Source organism: Hevea brasiliensis, chromosome 9 (assembly GCF_030052815.1).
Source record: "Hevea brasiliensis isolate MT/VB/25A 57/8 chromosome 9, ASM3005281v1, whole genome shotgun sequence".
Lineage (NCBI taxonomy): Eukaryota > Viridiplantae > Streptophyta > Magnoliopsida > Malpighiales > Euphorbiaceae > Hevea > Hevea brasiliensis.
Window position 1 is genome coordinate 26,688,945 of NC_079501.1, and position 20,897 is coordinate 26,709,841.

Here is a 20,897-nt window from a genome sequence, read left to right on the forward strand (position 1 = left end):
CATAAAAATTAAATTTGAATACTTTTATTACCGTTTTTCAATTAAATAATATTTAATTATAATTAATTATTTATTTAAATGATTTTCATTTGTTTGTCTTTATACAGTATTTCATAAAAGACATTTGGTACACATCAAACACTCTCCTCTCACCAAGTAATTTCACTTCACCTAAATGCTCTTAAATTTTTTTTTAATTGCTCTATTTTTTTTATTATTTCTATCAAAGTTATTAGTTATCATTCTCAAAATTTATTTATTCAAATATATTTAATTAATATTTATTTAATTATTAATTTTTTTATAAATTTCTTATTTAATGTTTCTTAAACTTTTTAATATTTTATTTCATTATAATTATATATCGAATGTAATTATAATTAATATTTTAATTATTTATATTTTATTATCATTAATTTTCAATAGAATTAGTTTTAAATTTTAATTAAATATCTACATTTTTCTGCATAAATTATCTTTCAATTATATTTTTATATAAAAGTAAAATTTCAAAAATAAATTGCAAATATGATTGTATCCAAAATTTAGCTATAAATAAAGATAATTAAAAAAAAATTTAAAGTTACAATATCAAAATTACAAAATCTATCTTTTGAAAAATAGTATGTATTTTTAATATTTATTATATTTTATGTAAAGTGATAACCATTTTTATCAAAGAATTATTTTATAAAAAATATATCAGATTCATAAAAAAAATTTACACTTAGATATAGTATTTTTAAAAAATAATATAATAGAATGTTATTTTTAATAAATAATAATGTTATATATTTTCATTATTATTAAAATTAAATAATTCAATTCAATGTTAGTAATTTAATATTTTTTTATTATATTAATAACACAAAAAATATTATATTCATATATTTTTAAAATAATATTATTTTTCTTATTAGATTAATGTATTTTCTGTAATTTATAAAAAAATAAATAACGATTTACATAAATTATGAGATAAAATATAAAAATTTCATGAAATTTAAATTATTTTTTGAAAATAATTTTATTACATTTAAACGAAATACTCATGAAAACTTCTAGTAATATATGTATAAAAAGAATTAAATAGGTATTTTAATTAATTAAAACTTTATTATTATAATAGGTAAAAATTTATTCAAATTAAATTAAATAAGCGAAAAATTTTAGTTGAAAATTAATTTAAAAATAATAATTTTTTTTTATTTAGGATGTAATTAAAAATTAAATTAAAAAAATAAAAATTATAAATTATATTTGTAACACCCCTATATGCATAGCTATGTGTAATTTACTGTTCCGGTGACCGGTGTCGGTCCGGACAATTAAGGATATTAGAACCACAATTAAGTCACCTAGAAAAGCCCTAAATAAAAATAAATAGTAATTACCAGATGGTAAAGTATAAATAAGAAAAACAAAGTATAAAAAGTTAAATGAGTCGGGGGTCACAGCAATTGGTGACCTTCCCGGGAAGTGACTCCGAGGTTAGTCCTAACCCTAATTTTGAATGAGAAATTGTGACACCGCGGTCCTAAAGACTATTACGAACTTAGTGAAAAAGAGAAAAACACAGAAAAAGAACTGATAAGTAGGTCAAATAATTAGGTTAGGGATCCAGAAGAAATATCGAATTATTTGCAAACCGGGTCAAACCGGCGAAGGGTAATTTATTCAATTCATCCCTAGAAGTGACTCCTGACCTAACTGTCCAATAAAATCGGAGAAATAAAAATTTCAGAATAGAGAATTAAATTAAAGAACTATAGAAAAATAAAAGAAAAAGAAAATGAATGAAAAATGAAATTATTACCTCACCCTTGTGACATCACCCATAACATCAAAAATGAAAATTTAATTGATTAAATTTTGACTAAGTCGAATAAAAGGAATAAAAAACAAAATTGAAAAAAAATTTTCCCATTTTCTTCATCCCCATGGCCGGCACCCATTCTCATTCTCTCTCTCTTGTTATTTTTTTTCTTCCGTTAAAGCTTGATTTCAAGCTTTCTAAACCCCCCCAAATAAACCATAAATCCCCCAAATTTTCCACTTAAACCTTGCTATTACCACTAGACAAGAATATTGAAGAAGAAAGAGAAAGAAAGAAAGGGAGTGAATTGAAGAATTGGAACTTCAAAGTAAGGTTCGTGAATTAAACTTATAATTTTTAGTTAAATTCATGTGTTTATAGTTTGAATAACTTAGAAATTATGGAAAATGGAAACAAAATAAACTTGTGTGGACTAATTAGGGGATTTTGGTCAACATTAAGGGGAGTAGTGTTTGACTTATTTGGGTGCAATTAAAGATGCAATTAAGCTTAATTAAGTATATAAACCATGTTTAGACACTTTAATTGCACTAATTGAAGGAGTTACAAAATTAGGGTTCTTGAGCCTCTTAAATTGGGAGAAAAATTGTAGGAAATGGTCAATTGATGCAAATGACCTTAATTGAGGTTAGAAATGATCAATTGGGACTAATCGTGATGTGTTGGAATGAGTGAAAACAAAATACAATTCGGATTGGTTAGGGGTCCCAATCTGACAGTTTGAACTAGGTCCCTTTTAGGGACCAAAACTGAAATTTTACCAACACCAGCCCAGACACAAGCCCCTACAGCACAACCACAGCCCCCAGCTCGGCAGTATGAGAAATTGATGAAGTTTGGAGCTACCTAGTTTAAAGGAACTGTGGATCCATTAGAAGCTGAGCAATGGTTGGAGAGAATTGAAAGGGTGTTTAAGAAGTTACACTGTACAGAAGAACTAAAGTTCGAGTACATTGTTTCTTTGTTACAAGGGGATGCTTATGAATGGTGGAAAACCATCCCCCACAGCTTAGTTGAGTCCCCAGTTCTCACCTGGTCAGATTTTTTGAGAGAATTTCGGCAAAAGTGGGTCCCCGACACATATGTGGACATGAAACTGCAAGAGTTTTTGAGTTTGAAGCAAGAGGATAAAATAGTAGCAGAGTACGAAAAAGACTTCTCTCGATTGAGTCATTATGCAGGAAGCTTGCTTGCCACTCCTAGAGACAGATGTAAATGTTTTGAGGCCGGGTTGAGGCCTACTTTGAGAATGCAAGCGGTGGGGTTCCGATACCAGAATTTTTTTGAATTGATTTCACAAGCTTTGGAACTTGAAAGGATTGAGTTGGAAGGGATAGTTAAAAAGGGTACAGAAGAGAAAGAGAAGACTGGAAAGACAACTAATCAAGTTCCTGATAGTGGGTCAGGAAAGAGAAAACATTTTGGAGGATCTAGCTCACGCAAATTGGGTAGAGGTAGATCTTGTGGACAGAAACCACCCCAATCCGATCAGCAAACTCAGCAAACACCCAAAAATACGTTGTCGGATCGACTTTGTGAAACTTGTGGTAAACCACATAGTGGGGTATGTTATAGAGCCATAGGAGTATGTTTTAATTGTGGAGGGAGTGGTCATTTTGCTAAGGATTGTATAAGTCCATACCGTTCTGGATCATTTACTACATCAGAGGGATCAGCCCAAGTTTCTACCCCGAAGAGTTCACCATCAGTAAGTAGAGGCAGAGGTAGAGGTAGGGGCAGTACACCTGAAAGTCAGAGTACTGTGAATCAACTAGAACAAGGTAATGCTCTAGCTAGAGTATATACTATGCGACAGAAGGAAGAGGATGAGACTTCTGATATTGTTGCTGGTACTTTCTTGATTTTTAACTAAGATATATATATGTATTGTTGACCCGAAGTCTGCACACTTTTATGTTAGTGCCAGCATTGATTGCCTTCTTGCTGTCTCTTGTATAAAAATATATTTTGATATGTTAGTGACTAGTCTTTTTGGCATTAGTTTTGGAAGAGTTTGCTAGCAAAGGACATCTCCTAGAATACGATAAATTATTGAATATCGATAGATAAATGAGTTGTGAAAGTAAAAAAGTTGAATAGTTGGTTCAGATGTAACAAAGAAATATTACAAATATTAGCAAGATTGTTGGCTAGAATGGTCAGAGGATCAATGATTAGATAAATAATTCTAACATGACCACAATGGTCATTCAATAAGGAAACATGAATCAAAAAATTAGACAGAACGATAGTAAGAGAAGATTAGTGTTATAAGAACAAATTAAACGTTGTATTAGATTGTTAAAAGTCTTATACAAACTTAAAGGAAAGAAGATTATACGACTATATAGAAAGGAAAAAAATTAAGTTCTCACTCCATAGGACCATACAAGGTCCTAGAAAGAGTGGATTCTTTAGCACACAAAATTGTTTACCTTTAAAAAGGTGAAATGAATTTAAATTCAACGTATGATGGGAAAACTCATAAAGATCTTAGTACATGAGGTGAAGCAGTTGAGAAATAAATGTATACATTTGGTTTAGGTGTTATGGACCATTATTCAGATTATGAAGCTACATGAAAATATATGAAAGACATGAGAAAACAAACGTATGACTATTTTAGGATGGATATTTGGTAAAATTTCGCGGACGAAATTTATTTTAAGGCGAGGAGAATTGTAACACTCCTATATGTATAGCTATGTGTAATTTACTATTCCGGTGACCGGTGTCGGTCCGAATAATTAAGGAGATTAGAACCACAATTAAGTCACCTAAAAAAGCCCCGAATGAAAATAAATAGTAATTACCAGATGGTAAAGTATAAATAAGAAAACAAAGCATAAAAGATTAAATGAGCCGGGGGTCACAGCGATGGGTGACCTTCCCGGGAAGTGACTGCGAGGTCAGTCCTAACCATAATTTTGAACAAGAAATTGTGACACCGTGGTCCTAAGGACTATTACGAGCTTAGTGGAAAAGAGAAAAACACAGAAAAGAATTGATAAGTAGGTCAAATAATTAGGTCAGGGATCCGGAAGAAATATTGAATTATTTGCAAACTGGGTCAAATCGACGAAGGGCAATTTGGTCAATTCACCCTTAGAGGTGACTCCTGACCTAACTATCCAATAAAATCGGAGAAATGAAAATTTCAGAATAAAGAATTAAATTAAAGAACTATGGAAAAATAAAAGAAAAAGAAAATGAATGAAAAATGAAATTATTACCTCACCTTTGTGACATCACCCATAACATCAAAAATGAAAATTTAATTGATTAAATTTTGACTAAGTCAAATAAAAGGAATAAAAAACAAAATTGAAAAAAAAATTTCCCATTTTCTTCATCCCCATGGCCAGCACCCATTCTCATTCTCTCTCTCTTGTTATTTTTTTCTTCCGTTAAAGCTTGATTTCAAGCTTTCTAAACCCCCCCAAAGAAACCATAAATCCCCCAAAATTTCCACTTAAACCTTGCTATTACCACTAGACAAGAATATTGAAGAAGAAAGAGAAAGGAAGAAAGGGAGTGAATTGAAGAATTGGAACTTCAAAGTAAGGTTAGTGAATTAAACTTGTAATTTTTAGTTAAATTCATGTGTTTATAGTTTAAATAACTTAGAAATTATGGAAAATGGAAACAAAATAAACTTGTGTGGACTAATTGGGGGATTTTGGTCAACATTAAGGGGAGTAGTGTTTGACTTATTTGGGGTGCAATTAAAGATGCAATTAAGCTTAATTAAGTATATAAACCATGTTTAGACACTTTAATTACACTAATTGAAGGAGTTACAAAACTAGGGTTCTTGAGCCTCTTAAATTGGGAGAAAAATTGTAAGAAATGGTCAACTGATGAAAATGACCTTAATTGAGATTAAAAATAGTCAATTGGGACCAATCATGATGTGTTGGAATGAGTGGAAAAAAAATACAATTCGGATTGGTTAGGGGTCCCAATCTGGCAGTTTGACGTAGGTCCCTTTTAGGGACCAAAATTGAAATTTTACCAACCCAATTGGTGTGAGGCCAATTGAGAATGAAATTAGACACATAAAGACACAATTTTTATTTAGAAACCATGCCCAGAAAATGATATTAACATAGTGAACAATTAGGTCAAATCCGGATATTGTGCACTACCACTGTACCAAAATGACCAAATGAACAGTATTTATTCATTTAGCCATAACTTGGGCTAAACAAGTCCAAATGATTTGATTTTTGTGGCATTGGAAAGGTATGACATAGCACTACAACTTTCATGAAGAACACCATGTTAGTAGTATGCCCTAGAGCATATCATTTAGTATGTATCTTGTACATAATTTTATTAATAAAAGGCATTTCCACTTTTCCGTTTACATAATATATTTATGTGTAATAGAAAAGGTCCATTGATATTTTGTTAGAAATATTATTCTTAAGTTGTTAAGAATATGAGTGACAATATTTCTAGCACAAAGTATCATAAATAGGTTCACAATCGAGGATACTTCATAATAAGGACATGACTTATCCAGAAAGATTGTATTCATGTTTGTTCCCAAGTTATTTATATGAGATATAAATAAGATGGAATGGTGAGTCTCATGCCATATGACAAACATGATAGGCACTGATAAATGATAAGTAGGCCGAACCAGTGACACTTATGACAAGCACATGGAGTTTACTCTTGTCAATGTTTTGTCATAAATCATATCAGTGCATATAATCTTTAGACCTGAGATAGCACAGTTATCTTGTATATAGGTAGTTTGAGTTTGATATTGCTTTCATACTTGTACTGTGTATGGGTATATGGGCATGTGTTGGCTCCTACTAGTTATATATGGAGGTAGGTGTTGATCAAGATGGAATCTGTTCCTCTAAGTAAATAGAGATAAAATCCTATGTTCATTTAATTGTTCTTGATGTTTCAAGTTCTGGCCAGACAGATAGATTTATTCGTAAAAGAGTTTCGATGAGAAAAATCTTTTTAATCAAGAACTGGAATTAAAAGAGAACATAATATTCATAGCAAATGGAGTTTGACATAAACTATGACTCCAGCTTGAGTTGGGATTTTGTAACAGAGAGATTCTAGTGCATGGTAACATATGATTATAGGTTCATTTAAGGTAAACCTTATTACTAATTGGGTGGCCATGGCATGCTATGCTAGGTGTTAACCATGGTCTATGAGGTTCATAAAATGATTTAGAGAAATCATTTATGGTAAGAAAGAGTTCTGATGATATTAAGAGTTGATATCATGTCTCATTGCCAATTAGTGATGAGCCTAGTAAGTTACACACATACACAAGTTATCACCTATTTAAATATGATTTAATTAATTAATTAAAGAGTTTAATTGATTAATTAAATAGGTTTGGTTTGCAATTAAATTGCAAAGTCCCTAGCATGACTTGAAACCAAATCTAGATTATTGGATGTAGTATATCTTAAATTTATATTTAAAGTGTTTAAATATGAATTTAATTGATGAGAAATTAATTAATAGAGATTAATTAATTAATTTATATTTGATATAAATTAATTAGAAGAAGTAAATATTTATTTTGGGTTAAGAACTCTAATTTAAGACACAGGGCATTTTGGTCATTTCATTACAGGACACGTGGCACCATAAGATGGTGACACATGGGATTACACATAAGCTTGCCAAATGTTTTTTAATCATGTAAGATGATTAAAATCAAGATTAAATATAGGTTTGACACTTGGCACAATGTGATTGGGTCACTTAAACCTAGAGCTAATCAAAAGGTGACATGTGGCTAGGGTTTAATGTGTTAACCTAGCTATTTAAGTGTGGTTATGAAAAGAAAAAAATAACCAGCAGCCTCTCCTCTCATTTGTCACGCCACTTTGAGCCTCTCCAGCTATTTCTCTTCATCTCTCATCAATTCAAAGAGATTAGCCATCAATCTCTTGAATTAAGAACACTAGAAATTGTTTCTAGTGTCTTGTTTACATCTCTAATCTCTTAAAAGGCAGAACTTGAATTTCTAATTAATAGAAAAAGCTTTAGAGGCTGTTCAAGGGCTGCCATAGGTGTTCTTGGTGTGGACAAGCTAGAGGAACAACATTTAGTGTCCTGAAGACGAATCTCAAAGGCGCAGACACACTGCAGTGCATCAAGAGGTTAGTGTAATCGTTCTTGATTTAATCTAGGGTTCTAAAATTAATCTGATTAATTTTAAAATCTTAAATGGCAAATACAGATCCAAAAACATATTAAAAGAGTTTTAATATGTTGTTTATCATTGAAATCAAATAGATAAAAATAAATCTTGCATGATGCATGTGACCCTAGGTGAAAAATTTTTGAATTTCAATGGTATAAACTTGTGTTTTCACGCTTCCATTCCTTCAATTGGTATCAGAGCCACTATATTTGCCATTTAGATTGTTGATTATATGATTTAATTGTGTGATTTGATCATGAGATGATTGATTCATTGCTGGTTGGATCAGGAGGTGTGGCGGCACACATGTTGAAGCCACCATTGGTGGCGGCAATAATGGTTCCATGGGTGGTTCAAGGTTTGGCTTTTAATTCTGCAATTGTTGTATGATCTAAGGCCTATTCTTTTGACTAATTAAAGTGTTTAATTAGTAGTTTTAATCACACAATTAAATTATGATTCAAATCAGAATTTTAAAAATTATTTGAATGTGATTCAAATCTGAATTTTAAAAGTTGTTTGAATGTGATTCAAATCTGAATTTTTAAAGTTGTTTGAATCATATTTAAATCTGTTTTTTTAAAATTGATTCAATAAAATTCAGATCTGATTTTTTAAAAAATATTTGAATGTGATTCAAATCTGATTTTTTAAAAAATGTTTGAATGTGATTCAAATCTGAATTTTTGAAGTTGTTTGAATGTTATTCAAATCTGAATTTTTAAATTTGTTTGAATGAGATTCAAATCTGAATTTTTAAATTTATTTGAATCATATTCAAATCTGGATTTTTAAGTTGAATATGAGATATTCAATTTAATTTAAGTATGTATGTTTTATTTAATTGTTAAATAGTGATATGCATGATGGATGATCATGGACTATAAAAGACTAATGTGATTGGATTTATTTCTTTTATGTTTCTTTGGGATTGTAAATTAATTAATTTATTTTAATTTATTTTGGGCATGTATTATTAAGTTTGTAATATTTTTGGGTTGTAATTTCATTTATTTAAGTTCTTGTAAATTCGCCTTGGTATGCCAAGGATTACTATGTAATATTGGATTGCAAGAAGTTCAAGGAGGTCAAGAGCATTGGTGGGACCAGTGGGAGGAATTCAATATCAAGTGTTGATTATGTACTCCTTCAGCAACTCTTGTAAAATGAATGAATGAAATGCACCTAGGAATGCCCTGATTCAATTCTTGGTGGCTCAGAATTAAATCCCTTAGAAAGTCCATGATCATACCATATTTACTGCTTATCCATGAATGCATGAGATGTATGGGAATGTATGCAATTATATGATATATGCATGCTAAATGGATAATGTGCAAAGTGAGACCTTAATAGTAATAAGGATGGCTATAAAATCTTCCAAACAAATGATTAAGTTGGAAATACTATAATTAAAGTAATTATAACATAAGCCCTCCATTGGGGCAATTATTTTAAGAAATTTTAAATAGTTGCATGAGATGCAATTAATTTAAGAGATTTTCTTAAGAATAATTGTTAAGCATGAGATGTTGTATATATGTAAATGGTTTGGTGGCCAATATTGGATGTACCTGAGGACATTAAAATTATTTGCATAATTACTGACTCAATGGGATCAACTTAACTAATGCAAGATAAGTCAATAATGGATGTACCTGAGATTTTGAGCATTAGGGGCTAGGTAAAGGATTGAACCTCACATGAGATGTGATGGGCAAGGAGTTGCTCACTTATAGTTTATTGTAATTCCAATAATGGATGTACCTGAGGATGATCAATAGAATTATAAGAATTCAATCACCCACTAGAAATCCATCCAACTAGGATTTCCGTTTTCTACTCTGGAAGTGTAGGATTCGCTAAGTTAGTAGGAGGACCAATTTGATTAAAAGACCATAATCATTTTGGTTAATTACATGATACATTTACTAATTAATCTGGTTATTTTCTGCAGTTAATTTTCTGATAAAAATGAGCACAAAAAAACCACCACCATCCAATATCATTGCAAGCATACTTGATCACAACAGGTTGACAAGACCTAATCTGTCTGATTGGCTAAGAAATTTGAAACTTGTCCTGAACCTTGAACATATAGGATATGTTCTAGATTCAAATGTTCCTGGTCCCTTACCTCCAGAGGCCACACAAGAGGAACATGAAACTTTGGACAAGTGGAAGGAGCATGATATGAGAGCTAAGTGTTACATGCTTGCTTCCATGAGTAATGAGTTACAGAAGCAACATGAGAACATGCAGAGTGCGAGTGAGATCCTCCTTCACCTACAAGAGTTGTATGGTGAGCACAGCTGGAATGCTAGGTATGAGATATCTAGACAGCTATTCCGTATGAGGATGTCTGAGGGACAGAATGTTGGGGATCATGTCCACAAGATGATTCGGCTGATTGAGCAATTGGAACATCTTGACTTCAACATGGATTTCCAACTACAAACGGATTTGATCCTTCAGTCCCTTCCTGAGTCTTTTGGGAATTTTGTGACAAATTTCCATATGACTAAACAGGAATGCACCTTAGCTGGTTTACTCAACATGCTGGTTATTGCCCAAAAGAATATGCCAGGCAATAAAGGAAAAGAGGTAGCTTTGGTTGCATCTTCTTCTGCTAGAAAGTCCAACAAGAAGAAGGGCAATAAGAAAAAGAAACTTCAGATTCCTGGTCCTTCCAAGAAAATAGCTAAACAGAAAGGGAAGACCAAAGCTGACAAAGGCAAAGGAAAGTGTTTCCACTGCCAATAGGAAAGTGTTTCCATTGCCAGTAAGAAAGTGTTTCCACTAGCTAGAGTATAGCAATCTAAAAGAATGCAATGCCATGGTGAAAACCAACTCAAGTTCAAAATATATTTGGCACTTAAGGTTATGTCATGTTGCAGAAGATAGGATTGCAAAATTGGAGAAAATGGGGATTCTATCCTCATTGGGCTTTGAGCCTACTCCAACTTGTGAATCTTGCCTTCAAGGCAAAATGACTAGATCACCCTTTGTTGGACAAAGGGCTAAGAGCTGAAAATATTTTGGAATTAATACTTAGTGATGTATGTGGTCCATTTAAAGAAATGGCTAGAGGGGGCTTTCATTATTTTATTACCTTTACTGATGATAAATCAAGGTTTGGGTATTTGATGAAATACAAACATGAATCTTTTGAAAAGTTCAAAGAATTTAAATCTAAAGTAGAAAATCAAACAGGAAAGAGTATTAAAGCTCTTCGATCAGATCGTGGAGGTGAATATTTGAGTACTGAATTTGATGAATACTTGAGAGAACATGGCATTGTTTCTCAGCTGACTCCTCCAGGAACGCCACAACTGAATGGTGTATCTGAAATGAGAAATCGTACCCTATTGGATATGGTACGTAGTATGATGAGCTATACTGATATGCCAATCTTTTTTTGGGGATTTGCATTAGAATCAGCTTTGTATATTCTGAATAGGATTCCATCAAAATCAGTTTCTTCCACACCTTATGAGATATGGCATGGAAGAAAACCAAGTCTAAAGCATGTTAAGATTTGGGGTTGTCCAGCTTATATCAAAAAGCTGAACATTGATAAATTGGAGACCAGATCAGAAAAAGGTCGATTTGTTGGATATCCAAAAGATAGTTTTGGATATTATTTTTATTTGCCTACTTCACAAAAGGTTGTGATAAGTAGAGATGCCACATTTCTTGAACAATAGTTTGTTCAAGAAGGAGGCAAAGGAAGGCAAATAGAGTTAGAATTGAAGAATTCTGACCAACCAATGCATCGATGGATATAAATCCATCTAGTCAACCTATACCCATTGATGAAACATCTACACTGCTCCTCGTAGAACAACTGTGGTATCTCACCCACCAGTGAGATATGGTTTTCTTCATGAAGAAGAACAAGAGTTGTCTACTCATGAAGAAGTAGATCATGGAGATGATCCACTTACCTATGAAGAAGTTATATCAGATATAGACTCTTCAAAATGGATTGATGCTATGAAATCCGAGATTGATTCCATGTATAAGAATCAAGTTTGGGATCTTGTTGACCCACCTGAAGGTATTGTACCTATAGGTAAAAAATCGGTATTCAAGAAGAAAAATGCTTCTGATTAAAAGGTAGAGACCTATAAGGCAAGGCTAGTAGCGAAAGGGTTTCGCCAAAGGCAAGGAATAGACTATGAGGAGACTTTCTGCTTTGTTGCCATGCTTAAATCAATTAGGATTTTATTAGCAATAGCTGCATACTATGATTATGAGATTTGGCGGATGGATGTCAAAATGCTTTCTCATTGGATACATTGACGAAAACATTTTAATTGAACTACCTAGGTGATTTGAATCCCAATATGTTTCCAAGTTATTCAAGCTAAAGCGATTCATTTATGGGTTGAAACAAGCTTCGAGGAATTGGAACATCCGATTTGATGAAGCCATTAAAACCTTTGTTTTTAAAAAAAATGAGGAAGAGACATGTGTATCTAAGAATGTAAGTAACAGCGCTATCACTTTCCTTGTCTTATATGTGGATGACATAACGTTGATAGGTAATGACACAGTATGTTAACGACTATAAAGGTATGGTTGTCAAATACATTCTCCATGAAAGACTTAGGGAGGTAACCTATATTCTTGGGATTCGCATCTATAGAGATAGAGCGAAAGAATAATTGGTTTATCCCAAAGTCTATACTTGGAAAAGGTGTTAAAGAGGTTTAACATGCTTGATTCCAAGAGAGGATTGTTACCAAGAAGACATGGTATCCATCTTTCTAAAGAGATGTCTCCAAAGACACCAAGAAAGAGATAAGATGGCCAGATTCCATATGCTTGCTATTGGAAGTTTAATGTATGCAATGTTGTGTAGTAGGTCGATATCGCATATGTTGTTAGTTTGACTAGCGGTATCAATCCAATCCAGTTTGGAACATCGATAGTCATCAAGAATATCCTTAAGTACTTGAGAAGAACTAAGGATTTATTCTTGATTTATGGAGGTGGAGACTTGCAATTAGATGGTTATACCGATTCGACTTCCAATCGATATCGATGATAGAAAGTCTACCTCTGGATATGTGTTCATTTGTAATGGAGGTGCGATCGGTTGGAAGAGTTCCAAACAGAGCACGATCGCAGATTCCACTCATCGAGGTCGAGTATATTGTTGCATCGATCTTTGCAAAAGAAGTCGCTTTGGATAAAGAAGTTCGTGATGTAACTTACAGAGTTCCTTCCATTGAGTCGCAGCCCACTACACCGTGACAATAATGGAGCAGATTATACTGAGCTAAGGAACCAAGGTCTCACCGTAAATCCAAACACATAGAAAGGCGCTACCACATTATCGGAGAAATAGTTGGGCGGCGATGTAGCCATGCAGAAAATAGCATCGGTGAAAATCCAGCTGATCCATTCACTAAACCTATGTCACAGACTCAGTTAGACCGACATCTTGAGAAGATAGGTCTAAGATATTGTAATGAATGGCTCTAGTGCTAGTGGGAGATTGTTAGTAGTATGCGCTAGAGCATATCATTTAGTATGTATCTTGTACATAATTTTATTAATAAAAGGCATTTCCACTTTTCCGTTTACATAATATATTTATGTGTAATAGAAAAGGTCCATTGATATTTTGTTAGAAATATTATTCTTAAGTTGTTAAGAATATGAGTGACAATATTTCTAGCACAAAGTATCATAAATAGGTTCACAATCGAGGATACTTCATAATAAGGACATGACTTATCCAAAAAGATTGTATTCATGTTTGTTCCCAAGTTATTTATATGAGATATAAATAAGATGGAATGGTGAGTCTCATGCCATATGACAAACATGATAGGCACTTATAAATGATAAGTAGGCCGAACCAGTGACACTTATGACAAGCACATGGAGTTTACTCTTGTCAATGTTTTGTCATAAATCATATCAGTGCATATAATCTTTAGACACGAGATAGCACGATTATCTTGTATATAGGTAGTTTGAGTTTGATACTGCTTTCATACTTGTACTGTGTATGGGTATATGGGCATGTGTTGGCTCCTACCAGTTATATATGGAGGTAGGTGTTGATCAAGATGGAATCTGTTCCTCTAAGTAAATAGAGATAAAATACTATGTTCATTTAATTGTTTTTGATGTTTCAAGTTCCTGGCCAGGACAGATAGATTTATTCAGAAAAGAGTTTCTGATGAGAAAAATCTTTTTAATCAAGAACTGGAATTAAAAGAGAACATAATATTCATAGCAAATGGAGTTTGACATAAACCATGACTCCAGCTTGAGTTGGGATTTTGTAACAGAGAGATTCTAGTGCATGGTAACATATGATTATAGGTTCATTTAAGGTAAACCTTATTACTAATTGGGTGGCCATGGCATGCTATGCTAAGTGTTAACCATGGTCTATGAGGTTCATAAAATGATTTAGAGAAATCATTTATGGTAAGAAAGAGTTCTGATGATATTAAGAGTTGATATCATGTCTCATTGCCAATTAGTGATGAGCCTAGTAAGTCACACACATACACAAGTTATCACCTATTTAAATATGATTTAATTAATTAATTAAAGAGTTTAATTGATTAATTAAATAGGTTTGGTTTGCAATTAAATTGCAAAGTCCCTAGCATGACTTGAAACCAAATCTAGATTATTGGATGTGTAGTATAAATTAAATTTATATTTAAAGTGTTTAAATATGAATTTAATTGATGAGAAATTAATTAATAGAGATTAATTAATTAATTTATATTTGATATAAATTAATTAGAAGAAGAAAATAATTATTTTGGGTTAAGAACTCAAAATTAAGACACAGGGGCATTTTGGTCATTTCACAGTGTGACACGTGGCACCATAAGATGGTGACACATGGGATTACACATAAGCTTGCCAAATGTTTTTTTAATCATGTAAGATGATTAAAATCAAGATTAAATATAGGTTTGACACTTGGCACAATGTGATTGGGTCACTTAAACCTAGAGCTAATCAAAAGGTGACATGTGACTAGGGTTTAATGTGTTAACCTAGCTATTTAAGTGTGGTTATGAAAAGAAAAAAATAACCAGCAGCCTCTCCTCTCATTTTTCACACCACTTTGAGCCTCTCCAGCTATTTCTCTTCATCTCTCATCAATTCAAAGAGATTAGCCATCAATCTCTTGAATTAAGAACACTAGAAATTGTTTCTAGTGTCCTGTTTACATCTCTAATCTCTTAAAAGGCAGAACTTGAATTTCTAATTAATAGAAAAAGCTTTAGAGGCTGTTCAAGGGCTGCCATAGGTGTTCTTGGTGTGGACAAGCTAGAGGGACAACATTTGGTGTCCTGAAGACGAATCTCAAAGGCGCAGACACGCTGCAGTGCATCAAGAGGTTAGTGTAATCGTTCTTGATTTAATCTAGGGTTCTAAAATTAACCTGATTAATTTTAAAATCTTAAATGGCAAATACAGATCCAAAAACATATTAAAAGAGTTTTAATATGTTGTTTATTATTGAAATCAAATAGATAAAAATAAATCTTGCATGATGCATGTGACCCTAGGTGAAAAATTTTTGAATTTCAATGGTATAAACTTGTGTTTTCACGCTTCCGTTCCTTCACACTAACCCAAATTCTGCCCATAACCAAGTGAAATTGCCACCCAAATTTAGTTGTCCAAAACTGCCAGAACCAATAAAGTGCCCAGAAAATCTGGGTAACACTAATCCGGCCAGCCTTAGTTAAATGGCCATATCTTGGGCTACATGACTCCAAATGGAGTGATTGAAAAAGGAAATTAAAGATAAGATAATAAGAAACAACTTTGATGGAGGACACTTAGCCAAATTTTCACAGTAACCAGACCAATGGAACAGTTCAAAATAGGGCACCAAAACTAAAAAATTAAATTTTCTCTTAGGAGACTTAGAAATTGAAAAGGCAACCAAGACCAACAATTTAGGCACTCAAAATGTGATATTTGGGTGTAATGAGAATTGGTATACCTATTTAGTGTGGAAAAGTCAATATTTTGACCCAATGGTCAAATGAATAGTAACTACCATAATCAAGAACACAAAGAATTCAATTTATGGGAGTATGTAAGTAAAGTTTAAATGCAAATTTCAATTGCTAAAATTATGATTAAACATAATTTGAATAAATATTGAAACATCTTAATTGTGTGCTTCAGTGGAAAAAAGAGCCTTCTGAGGAAAGGAATCGACAAGAGTGAAATAAAGAAAGACTAATTACGAGGTTTGTGCACAAAAATTTTTGCTTTCTCATTTTCTACTTGAAATTTTATTTGAACATGTATTATGAGCAATTTATGTTTATTATAGCCTTGAGAAATGTGGTTTTGCCTATTTTGTAAATGAAAATTTGGAATGAAAATTTATTAGTGCTTTGTATGAAATATTTGAACACTATGATTTTGAATTTGATTTTGGATTCACACTTGGCATGGCAATATCACTATGTTCCTCCTCCATTTATGGAGTTGAGATTGATTATATTCCTCCCTATCTGGTTTGCCAGTTTGAGGTTGAGATTGGATGAGTACTCATTAGCTAGCTAGCCAGCCACCTCCCTTATTGATTTCGATTAGTGGGGTGAGTTTGTATTGTCGTGGTGTACAACACAGCAAAGTTTGAAAATTTTGTGTCATGGCCTAAGTTGTATTATTGATTGGCAACACTGTGTTTATTAAATTATTTGATCAAATTTGTGTTATATTGAGCTTTGAAAATTGTGAAATGAGATTGTGAAATATTTAAATTGTGATTTATCAATGAATATTTTATGTACTGTATTTTAAATTTTTATTGTGCACTACTGAGTAAAATTTAATCAGCGATAGCTTTATTTTACTGTCGCAGATAGAGAAAATGACATAGCAGCAGAGTGAGCTGCTACAGTAAGAAAGGAACACAGTTTGGAGATTTTTATATGGGTATTTGTTGATACGCTTGTAGTTTATTTTGATGTAAATAGTTTAGTGTCATATATATTAATGTAAAATTGAGCAGTTGTATAGTAAATTGTAATAATATTATCTTTTGGATTTTTATGTCTGTAAATTAAATTGTGAATGTAAATTATTTATTTTGAATGCAATATGTATAAATTAATTTGAAATATTTGACATGACAATTTTGTTTTGAATTGTAGAGATTGAGTTGAGTTGTGTTGGTTTGAGTTATTTAGTGGTTGAAATTGGTGAAGTGCATTATTTGGAAGTGTTTTTCTGCAGGTCAAAATTTTTTGTTTTTCTTAATTACAGTCGGCACTCTGCCAAAATTTTTACAAGATTTGCGAAAAAACCCAAATGGTCAAAATTTTTACCTACACCTAAACTTCAAAGAAAAGTTTTTAATTTTTACCACAAATGCTCGCCACCTTCAAAAAGGGAAAAAATTGGTTTTAAAATCCCTTGTAGTGTATTTAATGGGTTATCAGTATACGAAATCAATAATTCATTAAGTATACTACGGAATCATGTTATGCCTTACAGAGGGGTAAGGTGTGACAATATTTACATATCGTGGACATTATGCTAGTTATATTATAAAACTGTAATTTCATGTAGTCATATTAAATGAAATAGAAAGCTAATAAGGGTTCAATATTTTTTACAAATTTTTATTTAATATTTCTTAAACTTTTTAATATTTTATTTCATTATAATTATATATCGAATACAATTATAATTATTATTTTAATTATTTATATTTTATTATAATTAATTTTCAACAAAATTATTTTTAAATTTTAATTAAATATCTATATTTTTATGCATAAATTATCTCTCAATTATATTTTTATATAGAACTAAAATTTCAAAGATAAATTACAAACATGATTGTATTCAAAATTTAGCTATAAATAAAGATAATTAAAAAAAAATTAAAGTTATAATATCAAAATTTTGGAATCTATCTTTTAAAAAAACAGTATGTATTTTTAATATTTATTATATTTTATGTAAAGTGATAATCATTTTTGTCAAAAAATTATTTTATAAAAAATATATCAGATTAATAAAAAAAATTTATACTTAGATATAGTATTTTTAAAAAATAATATAATAGAATGTTATTTTTAATTAATAATAATGTTATATATTTTCATTATTATTAAAATTAAATAATTCAATTCATTATTAGTAATTTAATTTTTTATTATATTAATAAGAAAAAATATTATATCATGTATTTTTAAAATAATATTATTTTCTCATTAGATTAATGTATTTTCTGTAATTTATAAAAAATAAATATTGACTTATATAAATTATGAGATAAAATATAAAAATTTCATAAAATTTAAATTATTTTTTGAAAATAATTTTATTACATTTTAAATGAAATAATCATGAAAACTACTATTAATACATGTATAAAAATACTTAAATGGGAATTTTAATTAATTACACCATAAATTAATTAAAACTTTATTATTATAATGGGTAAAAATTTATTCAAATTAAATTAAATAAATGAAAATTTTTAGTTGAAAATTAATTTAAAAATAATAATTTTTTTATTTAGGATGTAATTAAAAATTAAATTAAAAAATAAAAATTATAAATTATATTTGCATATCATGGACATTATGCTAATTATATTATAAAACTATAATTTCATGTAGGCATATTAAATGAAATAGAAAGCTAACAAGGGTTCAATACATATATTAATTCAGTTATTAAATTAAAAAAAAAAACTGCTTTATAGTTATGACTTTGTATGACCCATTTGTGTATACATATTTACTCTTTATTAATAAAAAACTATTAGCTATACATATATATCTCTTAAAATCATGTGAGATTCATTCTCCATATCATAAAGAGAACACACTTTTTTATGAAAGAGAAAATACTATTTTTTAGTACTCTCATATCTAATAATTAGCCCTTCATTGATTTATCATTCTATATAAAAATCCTATATGCATGAAATTATTGTTATGTAGAGTAAAATTATTGTTTTTTGATTGGTTATTATTTTAGCTTTCATCGACTCAAATGTGAAGCTTCAATTTCACTCGATGTAGGGGTTTATGGATTTGATCAGGTCTTAATTTTCGGCTCCCAATTATATGCTAATTATCATTCTTTCAAATATGATTCAATCTATTTTATTTTATTTTTTTTATTTTTGCACTTTTTGATTGGGGTTTAAGAGTCCATTTACATTATTGGATTGTTGATTGTATGTTTGATTGGTGGGATTTGTTTTGTTTTGTTGAAGTCAATGGATTGGGTGTGGTGTTTGTTTGATGGCTGAGATCGAAGGAATTGGTATACATAGGCAAATTGGAAAGAGATATTTTGGTTTGATTTGATTTAATTAGTCTTTTATATTGATTTGGTTCAATTATTCATAATACATGTTTTAATTTTATTCAATTTAATTTAATTTAATTTAAAATTAAATCAACTCACACTTTAACATATTTATCATATGACATAAATAATTAGATACTATTATTCTTAAAAAAAAAAAAGATATGATATGCATGAAAATAATATTTTAATAAATTTATTATTATTATTATTATTATTATTATTATTATTATTATTATTATTATTATATTTTTTTTATTATTTAAATGAAAATCTAGCTTAATTTAATGGTTTTTTTTATTATTATTTTATTTTTGTTATATAATGCAAAGTCAAGTATGGGTTGTTTTCACGACTTACAGATGATGGAAAAGTCTTGCAATAAATCCATCCACACACATATAGCCAAGCCCTTTTTTTTTTTTTCAAACTATCACGTGACACCTTTTAAAAAGGTTTTGTCTTCTAATTATTAACAATTATCTTTTCCTCTTTAATATTATTATATTAATATTTTATTTTTTTAATTATTTAAATTATAACTCATATAATTAATTAATAATATTAAATCTCATTTAATTTTCATAATAATTATTATTATTTAAAATAAAATAATTAATTTAATTTAATTTAAATAATTATCTATTTTTTTTAGTATAATTTTCTCTCTAGCTTCAATTTAAACTTAGTTATAGCTAATTAAATAATTAATTAATTAATTTTTGACCTAATTAATAAAAAATTTATTTAATTTTTTTATACTTAAATTAATAAAAAATTCTTTAAAGTTGTTATAGTAATGTTTTATTTTTTTCTATAAATTATTTAAATTATATTTAAGATATTACTTCAAAATAGTTGTATTTGGCTTTGTAAAATTATTTTTTTTTTACCTAAAACTTGCATTCTTAAAATTAATACATATTGTAATTTATATAATTAATTACTAAAAGAAAATAACAGTCTTAGTCACAATATTGATGGTCATTTAATTATCATAATTATTATTATCATTTAAAATAAAAAATAATTTAATTTAATAATATAATTATAGCAAAATTATATACGTATATTTATTAATTAAATTTGAATAATTTTAGAATTATTTATTTACTAATTATCATGATGATACTTTTATATTTTTTTAAATTTTTTTATTTATTTGTCTACATGAGTGATGATATATTTTAATTATATATGTTAAATAATTTGTATTTTTATAAAAAAATGAATTGTAAAAAGTTACAAGAAATATAATTTTATTGAAACCTAAATTAAATATGTAAATATTAAAAATAAAGTATTAAAACAAGGGTATTATAGTTACGTGTATAAATTTTAATAATCAAAATTTTATTAAAAAAAATTAAAATTAAAATTAAATATATAAAAATTAAGTTCTAATAAAATTGTGGATGGCACAAACATTTAACTAATTATAATTATATGTAGCAAAGATAATAGAAAATTAATAATAGAGTTAAAGTTCTTTTTCTCTTCTTAAAAATCCTT